Source organism: Crotalus tigris, unplaced genomic scaffold, assembly GCF_016545835.1.
Source record: "Crotalus tigris isolate CLP2741 ecotype Arizona unplaced genomic scaffold, ASM1654583v1 scf7180000024281.4978605, whole genome shotgun sequence".
In the NCBI taxonomy this organism is placed as follows: Eukaryota; Metazoa; Chordata; class Lepidosauria; order Squamata; family Viperidae; genus Crotalus; species Crotalus tigris.
The window spans coordinates 2,313,967-2,337,895 of record NW_024100453.1 but is presented as its reverse complement, the minus strand read 5'-3'; the positions used below and the strand labels follow the sequence as shown (position 1 = coordinate 2,337,895).

Below are 23,929 nucleotides of genomic sequence, written 5' to 3'. Positions count from 1 at the left end.
TGGATGAGTAGTAGAATTGATTATGGTTGCTCTAATGAAAAGAAGAACCAAGGGAGATAAGATAGCAGTGTTCTGATATTTGAAGAGGGTCAAGCTATTTTCCAAAGCACCCAAAGGCAAGACAAGAAACAATGGATGGAAACTAATCAAAGAGAGATACAACCTAGAACCAAGGAGAAATTTCCTGACAGTTAGAACAATCAACCAGTGGAACAACTTGCCTTCAGAAGTTGTGGGTGCTCCATTACTGGAAGCTTTTAAGAAATGACTGGACAGCCATTTCTCTGAAATGGTATAGGGTCTCCTGTTTAGGCAGGTAGTTGGACTAGAAGACCTCCAAGGTCTCTTCCAACTGATATTCTATGTTCTATATTCTGATTACGCTTTTTATTTTTATTTTATTTTTATTTTTATTACACTTTTTATTTTCTTATGTTCAGTTGCATTAGATTCTTGGAGACTGCCAGAACTAGTGCTATAGTTTTCTTGACAAGGTTTTTCAGAAATGGTTTGCCATTGCCTCCTTCGTAAGGTTGAAAGAAAGTGATTGGTCCAAGGTCACCCAGCTGGCTTTGTGCCTAAGCCGGGACTAGAACACATCTCCGTCCAGTTTCTTTCACCTCACCAAACTCGCTAGAAATTCTTATTATTATGGTCCTGAACAAGATTCCATTCTAAAAGATTAGGTTGTTAGTGTTGCTTCTGAGGTCAACCATCTTTCTTCTGTGTAACATCCCATCTCAAAGCTACTGGGAGTATGACAATTTCTCTGGGTGTCTTTCAATTTGCCAAGATATTTTAATATTAGTAATATTTTATTATTATTATTATTTTTATATAATAATTAAATAACATTAAAAAATAGAAATTTTCCCACTAAATTGATTTTAAAAAATCAATTATTTTTCAGGTAGCTATTATAATACATGATACCTAGAGCATATATGCTCTTTAATTTAAATAGTGCCAAAGATTTTATGCATATTTTCTGGAATTCATTATATAAAAGAGAGATTGCATAATTTGATACTGGAAATCTGAAGATTATGTCAACTGAGAAGATAATGCTTTATTTACTGGGTGGCTTGAATAAAAATATGCAGAGACTATTTTCATCTGAATTTGTGTATATATTATTTTTTAAATGTAATTTTAATTTTGTGTTCTGCTATTTGAATATATTTTATTGCATATGATTTAACTTGTTTGATTGGATTTCTGTCATTTTGTAGTTGGAAATAAAATTTGTATTATGTATATAACAGTAATTTCTAGCCCAAATGTTTGCTGTAGCTTGCTTGGTTCTTATTTTAATGACCATTGCCATTATTACCATTATTAGGTCATGCCTTATGGCAGAGGTCACCAACCTTTTCATGCTGGTAGCCTGGAGGGAAAGGGAGGAGCTGAGAATTTGCATGTGCATGCATGCAAGTGCGTGCATGCAGAAACAGAGCTGCGTGCACCCACATGGTGCTAGCAGTTCCATTTGTGTAGGCGTGCAGGTGCTAGTCACCGCCTTTAGCCCCCACATGCACGCGCAAATGGGCTGTGCAACCCACATGATGCTAGAGGCCCATTTTGTGCACACACACAGGTGCTAGCCCCCACGTTGCTAGCCCCCACGCGCATGCACAAATGGGCTATGCAACCTGCCTGTGCACTAGTGGCCCTATTTGCGCAGGCGCACTAGTGCTGGCCACCGCCACTAGCCCTACACTCATGCACAAACAGTGGGGGTGAGTGCGCACCTGTTCTACAGCCCATAGGTTGTGGACCCCTGCCTTATGGCATGCAAATGTATCGTCTTGCTATGTCTCAGTTTTAACTGAAGAGTGAGGGAAGAAAGGAATTGAATAACAAATATATATATATATATAAAGTGAAAGCTGCCCAAGTATCACCCCCAAATTAGAAGTGCGTCAATCGGCCATAAACTGGAAAAAAAGCCTAAAAATGTTATGTTATGAAATGTTAGTTTCAGTTCAAGCATTATTTTAGCAAATAAACTATTTTAATTATATATTCATTTAAAAGTAACTGAAGTATGATAGTGAGCAATGACTCATGAGAAATAATCATGTGGTTTAGTTTGCCACAAGCTTGCTGCCAATTGAACAAAAATCATGTGGAATCCCTTGATGCATGCAAAGAAGTATTTTACAAATCCACTGCATCCTCTATGTAACAAATTTCAGTTTAGTAGACTTTGGATGCAACAGATAAAATCTGTTCATGCTTCTGTGCATGCATCAAATCCCATTTGCCATTTTATATATGCATAAAATACATTAAATATGGATATGTGAAATCCCCTCCATATTTTATACGTGCATAAAATGTGCAAAATGCATAAAATATGGATGTGTCATATCAGATTCACCATTTTATATATACATAAAATCCCATCCAGATTCAACAGGCATTCTGCTTTTACAGATACCCTTCCCCCATTAATTCATTAAACTGAAAGCTTATTGCAGCACCAAGAGTACATAGACAACCATGTTGTCATTTAAAGGTTAGGATGCTTGCTTCCATTTGGCAGAAAAAAAAGTGCCATTTGTAGATGTAGGCAAACACTGTCAGCTGGAATTTGCCAACTACATAAAATATTTCTGACTTTGAATTGAGCAGAGCTTAGTTGAAGCAGGATTAAAGCATGGAAAGCCCCTTCTTCTAATACGCAATCTATAGTACCAATATAGCATCTGTCATTCAGTAGAAGATGTAAGAAGAATCTCTACCTCTTTATCTCTTGCTATTCTTTTTGTCATCTAAGACCTACCACTATAGCTTGGAGCAGGAGAAAGAAATGGAGATTGAGATTTGTGCTTCCATTCCCCACAGATATAATTTTTCCATTAGCACCTGGAGCTATTGAAGATAGTCATCAGGAAAGGAACCATTCTTGGTCCTAGTTTTGAATCTATGGAGAAGGACTACAACCACAAAGTAGCTTCTGTTCAGTTGTTAATCTGGTATGTTCAATCTGTTTCCATACTTACAGGGTGGTGGTTTACATGTGAACTGAGACTGTGATAGTGAACTATTGTAGCTCATGGGGAAGCCTTTCTATATACGTGAAAATTCTACTCCTGACAATTATTTGATAAACATTAAAACTATAATTTAATTACATCATCAACATGATTAGGAGAAAGAGGAGTTGCTTGTTGATGCTTTCATGTTGAATTTAACATATGAAGAATTCTAGTTCAATTCTTCTTTCATTATTCTTGCATGTCCCAAGGATCCAAAATAGAGGACAAGGCAAATCAACTATGGTTAACTGTTTACATTAATATCCTTATGAAAAAATTCCCTAGTACCTTAACCTCATAGATATTTCCTTATTGGGAAGCCTTAAAATAGCTTCCTAGAATAAATTCTAAGAAGAATCTTTGGATAACTTTGCCATTTTTAAGATGGAGCTTTTAATTTTTTAAAAATGTCAGATGTATTTTTCATCTCAGATCACACTGAAGAAGCTGTCTTGCAATCAAACAAAGCCACGGATCTACATTGACAGCAGGACACTCAGTGGTATTAGGACATTGAGGTCTGACTACTTTAGAAGTTATTTTACAATACTTTATCTACCATCAATCCCATCTGGTTAGCTTTTGTTAAAGTGCTTATATGATTGGTGTAATAGGTGTGATGGTGTCATTGTTACCAAAGAATGATAGATTAGCCTGGACCTCCTTGTGGCAGGCACTGACATTGACAAAAATAGCATCATAAAACAAAAATTATATTGAAAAATAAAAAAGAAACAGTGGGTCATCTCAGAGGGTTTTCAAAACACTGAGACTAGAGTCAAAAATTGGTTTTTGACTTGGGAAATAGAAGTTTTACTCCAAATTAATAGGACAAAAAAAGGAAGACACAAAGAGGGCATGCAGCCATTCCAGGCTGCAAAATGGAATGGCAGTGACTGAACTGAAAGAATAGCTATTAAGTACTCAAACAAAGCTTGAACCTGCACCATCCTAAAATCAAGAATCAATCAAATCTCTGGGAGAGAAATTCATGCTATAAAACCACAAAAACTAAAGATAAATTTATTGAGGCAAACTCACCAAACCAATACTAAAGAAGACCTATAGGATTATTTGAAGAATTAAAAAGGGCTATGGGGGATCAAGAGCCCGGAAAAGTTAAAAGAATATCCCTAGACCACAAAACTCTGAAAACAAAAAAGAACTACATATTTATGGATTCATTTTTTAAAAAATAGTCATCATCCAGGACTCTGTCCTGCTCATGAATAAGGAGAAAAACTACTAAGCATTACCTAATCTTGATTGTGCTGGAACACTAAATCAAGAAGAAACAGAGAAAAACCTGTTCAATTATGGGAGTAAACCAAAAAAATTATATAACGAAAAAGGTCTCCCTATCCTGAAACTAAATTAAAAGAAATTCAAAGGTGCAAAAGACCAAGGCCACATGTTATGTTCCAGTTAAACTGATTTATTGCTAATCATCCACAGGAATCTTTTCAACTAACAGTTAGCACCTGCTTGGGGGTTAGATAAGGATCAATAGAATTCAAGGAAGGTTGGTCTTAGTCCTCTTGTGGCAACACAGAGACTCTAGGCTGATTCCTCTGTCTTGATTCTGCGCCCAAGTCTGGCACTTCTCCTATAGTATCAGAGCCGAGGTGGCGCAGCAGTTAGAGTGCAGTACTGCAGGCCACTTTAGCTGACTGTGTTCAGCAGGTCAGCGGTTCAAATCTCAACGGCTCAAGGTTGACTCAGCCTTCCATCCTTCTGGATTAGGTAAAATGAGGACCCAGATTGTTGGGGGCAATGTAAATATATATATATACATTGCTTACTGGTGTACACTGCTTAGAGAGTGCTTGCACTTAAAGCGATATATAAGTCAAATAAATAAATAAATGATGCACTGAAGATGTTACTTAGTTTGGGTCATGAAACATCTGCAAGAAACCAGCCAAGCTCAGAGAACACCAAGGATCCCTCAGTATCAAAATAACCTTTACCAATCCATAGCTCAACAAAAACATGCCCCCCCAATGCTTAATTAGCACATACACATATGCACAGAAAGACATACAGCAACCATTCAAAACTGTTCTTCCAGTTTAGAGCCACATAATCATAAGGGGACAAATGTTCAGAACCTAAAAAGGAAAGAAGGAAGGAAGGAGGGAGGGAGGGAGGGAGGGAAGGAGGAAAGAAAGAAAGAAAGAAAGAAAGAAAGAAAGAAACCAAAACAAGCTCTATACTCTCTCTCTCTCTCTCTTACACACACACACACACACACACACACACACACGCACAGAGAGAGAGAGAGAAAGAGAGAGAGGATTTTAAGCTTATAGAATTCAGTTATAAATACTGTATTAAGGAAAAATATTTGTGTTTAAGAACATAGGAGCTTGCAAAGATCTAAATAACTGAACTTAAGTAAAATAAATTCAATTTGATTCAAGGTGGAATTTTTCAGATTTAAAAGCATGTAATTGCATTTGAATTTCTGATTAAGTTTTTAAAAAATGATTTCAGCTATTAAAAATTTATATTAGAAATATAGACTTTAATGGAGAAGCCTAAAATGCAAATATTGGCTTTATTTTGAGGTATATAAGTTGATAATTGGTTAGATAGCATCATTGTTGCAGTGAACATGAATTTGGGCAGACTCCAGGAGACAATGGAAGGAGGGGGAAGGCTGGCGTACTGTGGTCCATGATTTAGTGATTGAACAACAACAGCAAAAGTTGATCATAGGAAGGAATATCGACTCTTTTCTGGGGTCAAACCTTGTCTATTTTCACCATCACACAATTTTGAAATATTTCCTTATATTTATGTAATGGATTGCTGAGGCTTGCAAAGTGGAAAGCTGGGCCCCCAAACCTCATTTTCCATAAACCCTCTAGATTTACACAATGGTGCTTGCATCTGCTGCTATGGGACAGAGGGCTGGTTGTTCTTCCTGCCACCAGCAGTCTTCCAAGGTGGGACTAGCTGGCAACCTCCCCTTAACAGAAGAAATATTTTAGCAGCCTTTTGTAGTCTGTGCTGGCCTTCTATGGTTTTTTTTAAAAAATGCAAACAAAAAAAAAGTAAAAATTGAGATAATGTTATAATACCACCTCCTGGCTATATAGTGTATAGCTCTAGGGATTGATATTAAGTTTTTATTTCCTCAGATTGGGACTTAAATTAATCTTGCAGGAAGTAAACAAAATCAAATTTTATTAAAAAGTAAAAAGTTTTATATTTAAATATTAAAATATGATTTTGCCATGTTGAAGATGGCAACTCTGTCCTCTATGAGGGAAGTGGAAATTTTCAAAAAATTAAATAAATAAATACATAAATAAATATTATAGCATTTCTTGATCTTTGGAAAATAATAACTGGCAAATTAGTTAAATAGGAAAATCTTAAAAAACTATGAAGCATCTGGGTAATTTAAATGATGGTTCTGGTCTGCTATCAATATGGCCCAAAGTTCTCTAGAGTTAGAAATTATATTGAATGGCACATGAAAAAAGAGAAATTAAAAATTTAAAAAAAAATCAAGGGTAAGATAAAGTTTTTCTACAGCATTTGTCTCCATGATCACTTTTCACATTTACTGGAGTTTATTTATCGTACTTATATATAGCTGATCAGCTCGCAGAAAACTGACTTTGGATGGGGCTGAACTTTGTTACATTATTACAAAAATCTTTGCTGAAGCAACTTCCATGCTTTCTGAAATACAACTTTGAAGACCTGCTCTTGCTGATACCCATGAGATATCAGGCAGGCCTATGTTGTTGCACTGTTTACATGGGCAGATGCCAACTGTGAGTGCGAGAATGGCCCAAGGAAATGGGTATGATGTAATTTAGAAATTTTAACAATCTATGAAGGTTGTTAAATATATAGTTTTATATCAATGATGCAAATGCTAATAAGGCTACTGGATGTCTATTATGGAGAAGTCTAAAGACTGAAAATTACACTGTCCAAAGAGAACCAGCTAAAACTGGCCAAATTAAACTGAAAAAAAGAAGACCAAGGTGCAGGGTAAAGTTGTTTGTTTTCTTACATTGTATTGTTTGTTGAACAAGTGAAGGGTCAATAGGCAACCTTGAAAAGAAATTGAGATAGTTGAGAAGAGTAAATGCGAATAGACAGTTGGGTTTTCCCACAGCTAAATCTTTATGTGCAGCACATTAATACTTTCCAACAGCTCTGAAGCTGCCAGTGCTGATAGCCAAAGGGGACTGAATGGAGCATCTGCCATCTGTGATTTGTTACAATTGTCTATTTTTTCCATAGAATGTGTGAGTCTCACTTAAATTATTTCTGAGTTGATTTTACTTAAGAGTTCCAATGGATTGAAGCAGCAGTTAAACCCCAGTAAATAAATACTGAAAACACAAATTAATAAGAGGGAGGGGTTCAAAGGTATATGTAGGTGGACAGAAAACTGATGAAGTGTGCATCATGCTATTCCAATGCAATTCCTGTGGTTTATGCACTTATGTCCAATGTCAGCATTGCAGTATGTAAGGGCAGAGTTTGCACAGTGATGTCACCATGCATATTTTTGTGTGAATGTGATTACCTGTGGAACCTTTTGAAGGAGTGCTAGTAGAACATAGAATAATAGAGTTGGAAAGAAACTTGGAGGTCTGCTAGTCCAATGTCCTGCTCAAGCAGGAGACCCTATACCATTTCAGAGAAATGGTTGTCCAGTCTCTGTTTGAAAACCTCTGGTGATGGAGCATCCACAACTTCTGAACTCAAGCTGTTCCATTAGTTGATTGCTCTCAGTGTTAGAAAATTTCTTTGTAGTTCTAGGTTGCTTCTTTCCTTGGTTAGTTTCCATCCATCATTTCTTATTTTACCTTTTGATTTATTTTGGTGTATTTTTAGTATTTGGTATTATATGTGGTGTTCTGAACTTGAAAAAGTTATGGAGAATTAAGAGGGATATCATTTGAATCTGACTCCATTTGTTCATTATTTTGTTTATGAGAATGAAATAGGCAGAATGACTATTGGCTGATGAGAAGGAAGCTGCCTGAGATACTTATGTAGAGTAAATCTGAATCCAACAAGAGTATATTTATATGCACAGGTTTTAAAGGAATGCCAAAATATGGTGGATTAATTGTTTTATGCAGTAGGTTACAGATGACTAGGTTTAAAGCTTGGGTTAGGTTTATTTGATAGTATGAATACTACTACCCATGGATTTAAAAGTAGACCCAAAATGACTTTTACAAATCCTTGCACTTGATTAAAATATTCTGATGGATGCACATAAAGATGGAAGTGTGCTAACTAACCACATTTTGCTTTGTTTAGTACTCCTGGCAAAATTTTTCTTTCTTACACATTTTTTCCTTTTGTAGTAGGAATTTATTAAAATGATTTGCTGCAGAAAACATTAGAAGAGGTTTGAATAATAGGATGACAATGGAATAGTGTTAAAAGGGAGGAATTCTAGATAGAGATGCAAATAAAGCAGAGAAGCAATTTATCTCCCAGGATTTATTGTGTAGGTGGATTTCAGTATCTAGAATTCAAGAAAATTTCTGACTACAACACATTTTACATACGTGGGATATCAATATCAAGAAAATTGATATAAAATGCTGCATGCAACTCCCCACAGACTTTTTCTTTTTCTTGTTATTTTGTTTTTGGGGAGAGAGGGTATCTTTTTTTGTTGATGGTGTTTTTGTCAAAAAGGAATTGACATATTGGAAAGAAAGGATGAAAGCAAAGTTATTAGTGGAAAGAAAATATTTGAGCCAACACTCTCCAGCTCTTAGAGTAGTGGGAGTCAAAAGATCATAGCTGAATATCCAGTATAGGAAGCTCTGCTATTTTATTATTTTTCCTCTCTCTTTTTGACTTCTATAGAAGAAAAGTGAAAAATAAATTGAACTTATATAAATTGAACAAACTGGTATAAATTGAACAAAAAACTAAAATGCTAGAGAGTTAAATGTCCATCCTTGCTCATTTACTGAGTTTTAACACCCACTATTGCTTGAATAACTAGAAATTTATTAATTTATTAATTTCTAGTTATTAATTTATTCCAAGTACAGTTGTCTCTGTAATGGAATTCTAATTACCCAAGTATTTCAGAAAGGAACAATTGCTAAGGATTTAACTTCACAAGCTCTTTATAACTTGGGGTTGGTTCACACATCATTTATTTATTTATTTATTTTTATTTATTTAATTTATTTATATGCCACCCAATCCCAAAGGACTCAGGGCAGCGTACAAAATTAAAACAATCATCGAGAATAAAACAATAAAATAATTCAATCATACCGCAAATCCGATCATGTCCCGCCCCGCCCCCCCCGGGGACATCAGCCCCAGGCCTGACGGAACAGGAGAGTTTTAACGGCTTTCTTAAAGGCCAGGGTGGGAGTTGTTCGAACCTCGGGGGAAAGTTGATTCCACCAGGTCGGAGCCACCACAGAAAAGGCCCTTCCCCGAGGGCCTGCCAGCCGACATTGTCTGGCCGATGGGACCTGAAGGAGGCCCAATCTATGGGAGCTCACCGGTCTCTGGGAACTGTGTGGCAGTATGCGGTCCTGTAAGTTGATCATTAGATGATGTATTCAGATCTGATTTGTGCACAGCTTAAGTTGTCATTAAAATGGAGCAACAGAAACTTTCAAATCATGTTATATAACAGAATTTCACTTTGAGAACATGTATTTCTTTATTCTTGACCACAGTAAAGCTCATGTGATGATTATGTGCCATCCAGTCATTGTCTACTTTTGTCAACTATATAATTCTCCAGGATGATCTGTCCCCAGCCAGGTACTTGAGGTTTTCCAACCTCTGTACATGAAATCAAACTGCATCTTCCTGGTCATAAATCTTATATTTAATCAAGTTGTGCTGGATCAGACATATAATTCAGCAATCTGTTTCCCATAGTGGTCAGCTATGAAGCTCTAGGAAATCTGTAAACAGAACATGAGAAAAACAATATCTTCTTGTGGCTGCTCTTATCTAACTAGTACTCTAAGATGCACTTACAAATTAATCTCTTAAAATATTTCAAGAAAAGTACAGGTGTAACGGTTAGCTGTAAAGCTTATACAGAATAGCTAAATTAGAAGCATTGATTTTGCAGATAAATATGCATTAAAGCTACAGCTTATACTTGAATGCGAAAGACAAAGAAATTAATATTGATAGTGGAATATACAATATAGTAAGTGTATACCAGAAAGGGACTTGAAAATATTTGTTCATTCAGGAATATTTACTTTCTAGCAGATAATTATGAGGCTTGAGCAATAAATTATTTGCATGTCTCTAAACAATCTCACATGATGACTTTGACAATTATTATTCTTAACAAAAATTGCACTAAATTTAAAACAGGTAAGAATCTTGCTTCTTGATGTGGAATACATCAGAGAGAAACTGGAATTTAAAAAAATATTTTCCATACAGCATTCTTAAGAAGTACACAGCCTATTCCTTGAGTTAATTTACTACTTTTTCCTCAGGATTCACTCAATGTTTTTCCCATCAATATTAAACCTTGTCTAAAACACTATTTCGTCAATAAATACATTACAAAAATGTGTGTTGTAGTTTTTTATGTGTATAGTTTCATCTTTTTAATATTATAAGCTGCCCAGTGTTACCCAGTGGTAAGATGAGCATACTATAAATTTAATAATAAAAAAAATAACAAAATAAATGTAAAGTCATGGCACGGATGTCAATTTGGCAGAATTATTTGGCAGAATTATTATGTAAACTAATATGGGAACAGAAATGGTGCCTCCACTTCTTTTTAAGCAATATTTTATTCATTTATTTAATTTCCAAAAGAAATAAATGAAAAAGAAAAGGGAAGATTTACATGAAGATTTACATCATGCACAAACTATTATATTAGACTTAAGATATATGCATATCAGACAGAAAGTATAAATCAAATCAAGCCAAATCAAACCACGTCAGTCACTATTCAACCAATATGCTCATATTATTGATTATGATTATGTGCATTAAGTCAGTATCGACTGTTAGTGGTCCATAATTACACCTTCTCCAGAATGGCATATGTGCAACCTAGCCCTTCAGCAACTCCAATGATGCACTCATTGCTGCTATAATTAAGTCCACTTTTGTCAGTATTGTAGTTTCAAGAGACAAGTTAAAACTTCACATAATATGTCCAAAATATGATAATTTGAGCATGGTCACTTGGACCTTGGATGAGATTTGTGAACTGATTTGTTTGATGATCCAGTTGTTTTTGTTTGTTTGTTTGTTTAGCAATCCAGGATATTCTGAATAGGTTTTTTTTTTGAAGTACTAAAGATGAAAAAAAAAATTTCTTTCTATCTTCCTTCTTTAAAGTCCAACATTTGCCTTCATTCATGACTCTAACATTTGTTGCCATAGAATGTTACAGAAAATACTATTATTCACATGATTCTGATCTCTATAGATATAGACATGTTATAGCATTAAAGTATCTTTTCTAAAGCCTCAATTGCTACTAGCTTAATTGTGTTACTCTACAGCCTGCTTCGTGCCTATTAATGCCTTTACTGCTGATAGGTGATCCTAAAAGGAAGAAGCAATTTAACACTTCAGTATCTTTATTTTCAGATCTAGGGCTAATTGCTAGACCAGTTGTCATGTTGATCTTCTTTATATTCAATATTAATTCCATTTTTGCCCCTATATTCCTTGATTTTCATTGCTAAAGATTCCAACTCACATTTTCAGCTACCAGAGTATCACATATTAATTGTCTAATCAGCTTATACAAATTTAAAAGAAGAAAGCAAAAGTAACAATTAAACATATAAACTACATATGTGAGCCAAATTCATAACTTCCCAGTTGATTCAAATATGGAAAGAAATTTCATTCTTCAGATTACTGTATAACTAATGAAAGATATGTATTCTCTTGTCCTTTTAAATCTTAGGAGTGTGCAATGTCCTTTTTTATTCTTTCATTCATTTTTGCTGCCAACCTGATTCTTTCCTTTTTCTTCTTTTTTAACTTCCAGAACACTGGTATATATTTCAAAACAGCATGAGTCTCTGCAAAAATCAGTGATTATTTCAAAACAAAATTAATATGTGAGACAACTTCTAGCCAGAAAAGAGCAATTTGGCACAACACAATAGGAACCATTGATGCATTTTAAGAACCATATCTCCAATAATTAGCTGAATACTTCTTATTCTTCCTAAAAGACACATAGGTGCCCAGTATTTTGGGCTGATTTAATATAAGTTTAAATCTACAGAAGTATAGCGGATGAGTGCCCAAACAGTGTTCCACTTGTATACATGTATTAACCAGTCAGTTTCCTGATCTTTCCTCCTTAGACTCTTGAATATTTATCTTACCATAATTGAACGGTTACTCATAAACAATAGCTCTAGGATTATTCTTTTGTAGAATTGGTTATTTATAAATAAAAAACATTTTGAAGTACTGAGGAATTCAGATCCATTTCTAGACTTCACAATACTTCAAACAGAAGGCATTGTCAACCTTTTAGAAGCTTGTTTATATTATGACAAAATAATAATTATCTAGCATTTGACACCCCACATTACATAAATGGTTTCTAACTACAACAAAAATATGTTGCTTTTGACCTGACCATAGGGTGAAACTATAGCACATCTCGCTACTCTGCTCGCCAGCAGTGAGGAGAAAGTCCTTTTCTAAAATAATTAGACTGTAAGGTCTGATTTCAGTATAAATTTATAAATCTGACAATTTTTGTGGGCTTGCATGACATGTAATACAAAAAAAAAATCTAAACAATCATGGCATGACTAAAAGACAAAGGTAACATCATAAATCCCATAATAGGAAAGCAGCAAAATCGACATATAGAAATGAAATAAATAAAAAATGGTGCATTGTTTCAGCTAAGAGAATGCCTTCCAGAGCAGCTCTGTTTTTAACACTTCTTGAAGATTAGGACAGAAGGGACTAGTCGGATCTCTGTTGGGAGATTATTTCAAAACATCAGGGCTGCTACAGAAAGCCATATCTTCTAATTTCAGCATCCTTCCACCTCTTAGAGCTGCTGAACTACAAACATCTTTTTTTCTACAAAAATCTAGTGGGTCAAGCTAATTTTGGTTGGAATAGGTTGTCCTATAGGTATTATGGGAGGTAATTAGGGTTCAATTTCTGGAACAACTAGGTCCTCCTGCACTAGATAAGGTCACAGATGGCGTACCAGCTAGAGATGGAAAAAGAACCCAATATCTGCTGTTTAGGCAGGAACCTGAATCCAAAGAACTCTCAATATATGTGCCTACTGTTTCTTGGCTAGTGCTTGCCTAGCCAGAGATAACGTTGTTGTCTCAATGGATAACTCTTATATACAAAACAAGTCTCTCTTACTTGGGTTCAGCTTCAGCCTTTTTTCTCCCATCCAGATCTTTATAGTTTACAGCCTTCAAATACTAGGATAAGACATCAGCATCAACTCTAGTAAAGTTGGAAGAAACCACACCCAAACTGTTGAATGACCTATGCCAACAGTTTTAAGTAGACATTAAAAAATAGGAGAAAGGAGAACAACTTTGCAGCATGCCATATACCAGAGGACACTGGTGCAATATCTTATCCCCTCTCCCTCCAAACAATCTCTTGTTACCTTTCCCGCATTTTCAGGGAAGCTTTTATTATATAAAAACATTAAATTTATTTCCTAGCTTTACCTTATCAGGATCAGTAAATCTATGTTATATTATGCTATGCTAATACTACCATCTAGGTCAATGCATTTATCTCGTCCCTAACCAATCTGAAGGACAATTCTGTTCACCTTTTGTTGCCTGAGTTTATAACAAAGGTTTTAGCCATCTTCAAGCTGCTGTTAGTTACTGTACTGAACTGCTTAAGTACTGACTTTGTATTTTCTCAGTCTGTGCTATGCTGGAGGACAGATAGAAAAAAAATATTCATAAGTACTCCAACTCTACTGGTGCACACCATTGCTGCTGGAATTGTGGGGCTGCTAGGCTCTGCTTCCTCATTCAGCCTGCTTGCTGTTGGATTGCTGAATCCAAGCCCACTTTTCCGTCACCATCAGTCACCTGTTAAGCCAACTGCTGCAAATTCTTCCTGTTTGCTCTCCCATACAACTCCACTTTTCCTCCAACACACATCTACAATAAAGTAATATCAGTGTTTTCTTTTTATAATTGGAAACTGGTACTCTCAGAGTCCTAGGGAAGAAAACAAAGGAAAGGAAGAGCTCATGCTGACCACTGGAAGATTTTCTTTCCACACTTCCTACAGAGGAAGAAGCAGAAACAATGCAGAACACCAGCTCCAGTCCTGAATTCCTGTAGACAGTCCAATAAGATGATGCAACTAAAAGATCAAGGAGGGGTTCTTTATTTCCATCCAAGTCAAGCTGAGTCAGCTGGCAGAAAAAATCAGCCTAACATTTGGAATAACTGGGGCAGGGTGATTGGTGGGTGTATAGGACTGGAAGATCAGGATAAACAAATATAGAGTTGAAGTTAGCATAGAGAGTTAAGAAGAGATGACAAATATATAAGGCTTAGGCAGAATACTAAATTAGAATAGATATAAAGAGAATATAATAGCGATTAGAAGATTAAAATATAAGATAGAATTTAATTGCAAATGAGAAAGACATGGGTAATCCTTCTTTTATAATTAAAAAAATATTTATTTTCCAAGTGGAACTAATATGTGTACATCCTGCTTCAAATCTGCATCATCCTGTACCAATGAGATGATCAATGTAACCAACTCCTCAGGTAGAGCTTTAATAGACAAGTTATTTTATTATTCATATGTTAATTTACTTGTTTTTATTTTTTGTATGCTAGATTTTGGTATATGCATTTATAAGCAACCTAGAACTAAGGAGAAATTTCTGATAGTTAAAACAATTAATCAGTGGAACAACCTGCCTCCAGAAGCTGTGAATGCTCCAACACTGGAAGTTTTTAAGAAGAGACTGGACAGCCATTTGTCTGAAATGGTATAGGGTTTCCTGACTGAGCAGGGGGTTGGACTAGAAGACCTCCAAGGTCCCTTCCAATTATTATTATTATTATTATTGTTGTTGTTGTTGTTGTTGTTGTTAAAAAGAGTAACATAATATTAAATAAGTTGAGACCTGGGGAAAAAGAAAGACAATAATAGGACATTTATTGCTAGAATAAAACCTGGATGTACCTATTGCTCTTTTGTTCAGATGTTGGTTTTGAATGCTGTCACAGTTGGCTTAAAACCAAATGGCTTGCTATCTTTACTGCCTTCCTTTTGTTCAACCTTTGAATGCCTTTTTAAATTATATTTCTAGCCAACTTCAGATGAGGGCACATTGTTTACATGCCTGATTTAATTCTGCCCGATAAATGATAGAATCCAAATCCTAGAATTTGTAATTTTTTATTTATTCATGCTCCTGTTTGTTTCAGCTGTTGAGTAGAGAGCTTATCTTTCTGAGAGATGCTTCATCAAATCCAGAGTCATTATCAAATTTGTGGATGACACAAAATCAGGAAATCTGGTCAATATCAAGGATGATAGAATGATAGTCCAGTCTCAGCAAGTTGAAAAGAAAAATGAGGGCTGAGGAGAACAAGATATGCAACAAGGAGAAATATAAGGATTACATTTAGGGAGGATGATCCAGATTCATGGTTTGGATGCAATACATCAGCGAAGGACCTGGATGTAGTCACTGACAAGTTAATCATGAGCCAGTAGTATGAAAGATCTAACACAATTCTGGGCTGGGTTAGAAGCATTGTTGTGAAATTATAACAGAATAACAGAATTGGAAGGGACCTTAGAGGTCTTTTAGTCCAACCCTCTGCTCAAGCAGGAGACCCTATACCATTCTGGACAAATGGCTGTCCAATCTCGTCTTAAAAATCTCCAGTGATGGAGCACCCACAACTTGATTACAGATGGCAGGATGGTTTTCTAATATTATTCTTCAGCAACTGAGAAATTAAGGGCAAATTGGAGGGCACAGTCCTGATGCTTCCTCAGTGGGAAAAGATTTGTTAACTAGATATATTCAGGCCAGCAAGCTGTATATTAATATTATATGGAAGGCAAGATTCTGGCAGTCATCCTGTTTTGCTGATATGTATGAGGATAGACTTGAAATTTCGATCACACTAGATCAACTTCATCTACTCCTGGGAATGATTCCAGGTCTTATAGAAACAGAATACAGGCTGCTGTCTCCAAATGACTGTCAGTTATCTCCTGTCTCCTGCAACTAGCTTTCGGCTACTTCCTTGTTATGTAAATTTGTTCCCTGCCTCTGGTGACATTGAGTTGCAGGTTTGTTCCAAACACTCTGTGGATCTTCATTTTAACTGAAATAGCATATACTGGCAAATGTTTTAATTACCAATTTCTTTGTTTAGATTTAGAACAATGCTAATTATTTTAGAATGTGGATCATAATAATGATCCACTGTAAATATTGGTTAATCTACTAGTTCTGGAAGTTCTGAAACAGAACCATATGCATGGTGCCTTTGAAGACCATCTGGAAGCTGCAGTTGGTGCAAAATGCAGCAGCTCAGTTTTTGGTAAATAAAAGCTGCTATGGACATATTACATTTGTGCTGCAGGTCCTGTACTGATTTCTGAAGGTTCCAAGATGCAATTTAAAATGCTGATATTAAGCTATAAAGCTCTATATGGCTTAGCTTCCCATGGGAAAAAAAAGATTAATTATTCCTTCTTTTCAGAAGGTGAGAGAAGAAATGGCCTGGAAGCAGAGATTTTTTTTTACTAATAATCCCTAACTTATTATATTATTGTCTGATGCTATTGATACTCATATTGTTATATGCATATTATTAACCACTGGGAATCTCTATGTGATTTTACATGTTTGATAGATAGATAAATAAATAAACAGATATATTTAATAGATTTAAACCAATCTTGTTGTATCCTTCTCTGGTTTCTGAACAATCCATGCAGACAATAAATATTTCTTCTGAGAAGAGAAAGTGCTCAGTGCCTAAATGCACATTTGTTCCCTGATGCTTGAATTTATTGCATCAGCCATCCAACTGGGCTGCCCATGAATACTACTGGCCCTATGTCCAATTTATTTGATCACTGCACCTAATTATTATTGTTGAACAAAGGAACAAATCATTATAAAACATAGTCACCTCTTAACTTGCTCACTGTCAGCATAGCCGCAAAGACAACAAAATCACCTGAGCTTAAGAAATGGAAGCTTTTGTAACTGAAATATGCAATTGTATGTATCTGCATATATAGACAAGAACATTCTGTGCTACAGGCAGGGTACATTCAAAAGGAAAATTCAATTTGCACATATTAGAATGTTCAAAAAAAGTTTAGCCACTCCTGCATAGACTAAATTTCAATATTGTTTGCTTTGTTCCTGAAGAAAATAGTAAATAAACCAGATGTATAAAGGCTGTAGAGCTGAAGGCCTTATGCTATATTTGTACACAGTTTAGAAGCTTGCAACAGCAACATAGGTAACTGACAGCACAGTAAAAACAGGTGGTAGTTGTTCCTTTGAAAATCTTACCTTCATTGGTGACATGGAACTACTGTAAAAATTGTGATAGGGACCAGTGAAGGAGCAGTGAGTATATATTGCTAAAGAGTTTAAATTCTAGAACAAGTTTGAGAGATTCAGAGTGATTGAATCTATCTGGTGATCTAGAAAAAGTTCACTGTACTGCAAGCATTCAGAAAAAACCACACATCATGTACAGGTAGTCCTTGACTTACAACCACAATTGAGCCCAAAATCTATGTTGCTCATTTGTTAAATGAGTTTCACCCCATTTTACGACCTTTCTTGCCACAGTTGTTAAGAGAATTACTGAAGTTGTTAAGTTAGTAACACAGTTGTTAAATGATTCTGGTTTCCTCATTAACTTTGCTTGTCAGAAGGTCACAAAAGGGGATCACATGATCCCGGGACTCTGCAACCATCATAAAACTGAGTCAGTTGGCAAGCATCTGAATTTTGATCACATGACCATGGGTATGCTGCAATGGTTGTAAGTGTGAAAAAAGGTCATAAGTCAGTTTTTCAATGCTGTTGTAACTTTGAACAGTCACTAAATGAACTGTTGTAAGTTGAGGACTACCTGTATGCATAATAATGTATGTTTACTTCCAAATTAAAGAATTATTAAAAAAAACTCTGCCCGCTTCATCAGATTAAATTTGATGAACTAAGAAAGAACTAGGAGGGGGGGTGTTTATTAATTTGATTAAATTTACATCCTGCCTTTTCTATAGGCCTTATTCAGGCATGTTACCTGAGAATCTTCCTCCATTTTTATCCCACAACAATAACTGAGATAAATTGGTCAAGAGAGAGTTCAAATGTTCCTAATGAGTCTTTACGGTCCTAGGACAACACTTTAACCTCTACACCAAATTTGGCCATCTCTTGATTCCTATATTAGATTGAACAGAATCACAAACACAGTAAAGGCCTCAAAAGTAGAACAAATTTGAATGTGTTAATATTCAGAGCACCACAGAGATAGAGTATTGAAGAAATTGATCTATTTCTCTTCAAGGATAATATTAGGGTGGAAAGGAAGAAGGGGAAGAGCAGTCATTTCCTGAATGACATTTTTAGTTTTTGATCAGAATGAATGATTTTAGCAGTGAATGGTTTCAGGAAAGCTTATCAATCACTAGGAAAGTTCACTGTTTGCACAGATAGTCTGAAAAATGGTTAAGGTGTTGGAGTACTTATTCAAGTCCATCCTCAATTGAAGTCCATCCTCTGTAAGTGACTTTGGGCTTATCACTTTATCTCAGTCAACATCACAAGGTTCTTGTGGGTCAAACTGAAGGAATGAAATTATATGCATGCTATTTTCAGCTCCGGGAGTAAAGGTGGAATATAAAGCTAACCAAATAAATCATAATGCATTGGGGAACAGGATGCTGAAGTACTGCATAATAGGACTGTACAATGTTCAGGAAGAAAAGTTTGATGACATGTATGAGATCTGGCAAGATATATAGCACTGAATATTTGGAACAGACTGGCTAAAATCCTTTTGCCTTGCCACTGATCGTTCCACATTTCTCACCCAACCAGGTCCTAGTGCATTTTTATGATTTTAGTACTAATTGAGTTAAATGCCAAAAAGCCTTAAACTGTTTTACATCTATCACAATCCATTAATCCTTCACCTGTTTTTTGAAATGTCATAGCTAATGCAACTTCAGTGCCATGTGCCATTTTCATAATTATTTACCATCAAGTCTACAACACAGCTAACATAGGAAATGTAGACTTTATGTAAAAACCAAAAAGAAAACATTTTGGAATTATAAAGGCTGACCTCGCCTCCCCAAGCGTTTTTTTTAATAACCTGCCTTTCAGCTGCATTGTGTTTCTCCATTCGCTTCTCAGCCTTCGCCGCGTGTTTATGGGACAAAAAAAAAAGAAAAAGAAAATTCAATCAGACTTTCTAACTTCTTGAGAGAGCTCACAAAGTTAGAAAGTTTGATTGAACTTTTCTTTTTTTTGTCCCACAAACACGCGACGAAGGCTGAGAAACAAACAGAAACGTAATGCAGCTGAAAGGCAGGTTAGTAAAAAAACACTTGGGGAGGCGAGGGCATCTGGGCAGGGGGGCGTGGCAACCTTACCCTGCACAGCTTTGGCAGATGTCCAGCAGGCAGAGAGAATTCCATCCCCCTGCCACCTGCTTTGCCTCTACCTCATGGTGGCAGCGGCAGCTACCGGCCAGGTGGAAGGCAATCCGGTAGGAGCAGCCGGTAAAGGTCAAAAGCGCTCAGTTGGTATGAGAGGCACAATGCCCACCAGGGCCCAAAGAGCACCAGGTTCAGCCCTTAGCCCAGTACCTGCAGCACCAAGTAGGCGTGCAGGCTGGTGGCACTCACCAGCTCAAAGGCAGAGGTGTGGGTGGCACGGTTTTACTGGCAGCCACTGGAAAAGGGCCCTGGCAGGCCAATGGGGGGTGGTGCTCCGGTGGTCGCATGGAAGATCTTGGCCAACTCGCCCTGCGCCAGGCAGAAACAACCCAGGAGGGCAGTCTAGAGCAGCACAGCCAAGAGGGCAAAGAGCCCCACAAGGCCAGCAGCACAGGCAGCCACTTGGCGGCTGCACAGCACCCAATGTGGCCAAGAAATGTCCCAGCAGCAGTAGGGCCAGCAGGCAGGGTGGGTGGAGACTGTGGCTCACTGAGGTTTTGGTTTGTTGCGGCCTCAGGCAAAGTGTTATGATTAGTAGTGATAATATGAGAGTTATTGGTTAGGTCCCATTGAATTGGAATTCATGAAGTTCAGTTGCAATTTTCAATGTCTGTCATTTTACAAACTAACATTTTAAGAATCATATTCTTGGGTGTTCCCTTTGCAAATGTCAAGCTTCTCTCCCAAAAGGCAGATGAACTCTAAAAATGAGACAGTTAATAAATGAAGTTAATAGTCCACTTGATATGGAATTTAATATATCTCATTCATATTTCAGATTATGTTGCATATTCTTATTGTTTTAGAGTACTCTATATCAATTCTGTTGGTGGAGTTGATCAATCTTTCAATGAAGTGAGTAATTGACTTGTAAACTTTAGTTAGATAGCCTTGGCCCATGAAAAGTGCCTAGCTGAGCTAGGCATTTTAAGATTAGATATGAGCTTTTTTCCTAGCTTTTTTACAAAGCATTGATATTAAAAACCCAATTTCTCTGCTATCTAGGAAAGTCTTAAAGCAGGACTTTTTTTCCTTTAGCACCATGTTCATCAAAGTTTTAAATTCAGAGATAAAAAGGTTTGTTTAAATTTGAAAGAAGAAAACCCTAACAAAAACTTTATTGGTTATTGGGAAATAGCATTGTTGCAACATCAGTTACAATAATTTCCTGGAAAAGTTTTGTTTTTACAGCTTCAATTTAGCTTCCTTTGCTTTCTTTCAGCATTTTTTCCCTAAAATTTCTCCATTGTTTCAAGAAGCAAACATCGTTGGGGTGTATGTGTGTATCCATATTTACTTCTGTTTTCATGATACACCACAGCCTTTTTGGCTGCAGTTCTTTTGTATTTGCCTTCCCTGTGATAGCACTTATGAGATTCAACTGGCCCTAATCTTGTTATCTTTTAAGAAGGCTTTGAAGACATGATTGTGGACAAGATGTTAGATAAACTACTGAGGTAGGGGTGTGTGTCTCAAATGTGTACCTGCTTATTGTATTTTTAGTTACTTCATGTCTATTGTAATTCTGTTTTTATTGTTGCATACACTGTCTAGAATCACAATTTTGGAGCAGCTATATAAATTTGATAAATCAATAAACAAAGAGACCATAAAATCTCTGGTGAGAGAACTATACAGAAATGGATGGGGCATTAATTGTTCACTTAGTCCTCTTTTACATCATTGATATGTTTGAACTTTTGGAAAAAATAGCTTTTCAAATTAAAATAATTTTTAAAATTATTAAAAAATTAACAATTAAATATTAATTTTTTTAAAAAGTCAGAATACTTTGTACACTCAGGAATAGCAAAATAGTAGTGTGAAATCTCACAAAGACTCTTGGCACCTAAATGTCAAGGTAATTTCATAATGGATGAATATATGCAGCATGTATCTCTCAACATAAAGAACTAATTGTGACCATCCCTTTAAAATAAGTGTTTCTAGGTAATGTGGAACTTCTTACTTAGTCCAATATTTTAATTACACCTGAAAACTTTTTTTAACAATACTCTTATATAAAAATGGATCAAAATTTCCATAACAATGGTGCTTTATTTCATTAAACAAATGTCCCTGCAGATTTTTATAAAGGACATTTGTTTTTCCTTACAGATCATCTGGAGGCAGTGTTTCTATAACACATGCAATGAAATATCAGCAACTAGTTGTTGTTTCTTCACAACAGACTGCATTACTCTGTGAATGCCTCCAAATACATGCATAGCCCACTAATATCTAAAGTATGTTTGAAAAAGACTCTTCACAGTTTCCAAATTATAAAAATGCTTATTCACTTTGTTGAGGATGCTTTAGTTTACTTCCATATTGCCATGTCTAAGACTGCCTCTTTTATATAGATAGTGCATAGTCAGTTAAAAGATAATGAAAATGAAAAGGCAAAAGAAAATAAGAACATGTAAGCATTTTAGAACTGAAGAATAGACTAGGCTAGGCTAGGCTAGGCTAGACTAGACTAGATTAGACTAGACTAGACTAGACTAGAATACTTTATTGGCCAAGCGTGATTGGACACACAAGGAATTGTGCATAAGCTCTCATTGTACATACAAACAAAGTAATATAATAATAATAAGATATTGATAGAAAAAAGTAGTGGAACAGATGATAAGGATATTTGTATTTTAAGAATTGTATTGCCCAATGGATAGATCTGCCAAAGTTTTAGTTAAATCTAAGCACAAACTCTTTACCAAATGCGTCGCAGAGAAATATGAAGGATGGGTGCTCTAAATTTCTCCAAGGGAAGGAGAATTTCTTTAATAAATTCCATAAAGAACAGGAACCTACCTTGATAGTGACAATAGCATTACTACGCACCCAATGGAGGTGTTCTTTCATTATGGCTTTCCTTGGGATTTAATGGAAGGATGGGAAGCCAGGGGTACTTTAGGATTAGACTAATAATAACGACTTATAAAAAATTAAAACCAACTTAAAGCCTAATGACAATAATTCATATTTTGCACCTGACCTATAGCAAACACTAGTTGACATGAAAAAAATATAATATAGAAGAAGCATCATACACAGATGACTTTGGAAGGTTCTAGAAGTAAACAGGAAGTACATCTCTTGAATGGCTTGCTTAGTTCTTAAGTCTTTTGTTAGCTGTATATAATAAATGTTTTTTGATTTAAATTTTAGTTAGTCTATATCATATAATAGGTTATTGGGTTTTTGTAAATTTATAAGGAGTAAATTTTGGAATATGCTTTCAGACAAAAGCAAGGATTTATTTTCATAATTCATCCCCTATAATATGTTTGCAACTCTATCTACATATGCTGCTATGAGTCAAACCAAATTGACAGCCCTTAATTAATCAATACGCTTGCACTAACAATATTATAAAATTATGTGGCCATTGGCTCTGAAACACCATTCCTTACAACATTCAGTAGGTCTGGGTGAATGATTATGAAGGAAAATAGAAAAGGAAGGTAAAGACTTGTGATATCTGCTAGGGACAGTTGCTGGGCCTGAAATGGTGGCAACATTCTCTGTCAGCAAATTGAATTGTTTGCATCAGATACCATAGAGAATAACTTTCCATACTATGGGTTAATATGTGATATCAACAAAAATTAAGATGGAGCAGCCACATGGATGTCTGAAACAATGTATATAATTGAAGTAATTTCTCTCTCCTTCACTGAGCATCTATGGCTCCTTAGCTTATTCATGGCTCCATTATATGTTAACATGTGTTGTGATTCACCACTCAGGAATCCTGATCCTAATTATAATGCTGTCTTTTTTGTGTGTACTGGCCTATAATTTGAACCCCAAATACTCAAGAGTGAAATGAAGCAATGCTTTATGGCTCATGTCCTGACACGCACCAGTGATCTGCTGATGTGTCTTTTCACACAGACTCCAAGAATACAAAACCAAATGTGTTTAATAAAATGCACAAAAACAGAACATCAACAAATGATGTATTCTTTCTATTGGAAAGAAAAAAATATTATTAGCCTGCCTGGTTTATTTTTTTTAATAAGGTAAGCTGTAAAATGTATACTTTCTTTATTCAATTCTCAATATATATGGCCTTGATATCTGTTGTTGAAAGAGGTGAGATCATAGGCGAGTTATTTATTGAGTCAGATCTGAGTCTT

The 23,929-nt window shown here is 35.8% G+C and overlaps 1 long non-coding RNA gene across 1 annotated transcript in view; it reads left to right on the top strand.

Moving 5' to 3' along the window:
• Positions 1 to 21,133: 21,133 nt before the first annotated feature.
• LOC120299182 overlaps positions 21,134 to 23,929 on the top strand; it is an 84,129-nt gene continuing 81,333 nt past the window's right edge. The window contains exon 1 of the long non-coding RNA XR_005554359.1: positions 21,134 to 21,241. This is a non-coding gene — a long non-coding RNA (uncharacterized LOC120299182). The remainder of the gene's footprint in view (positions 21,242 to 23,929) is intronic.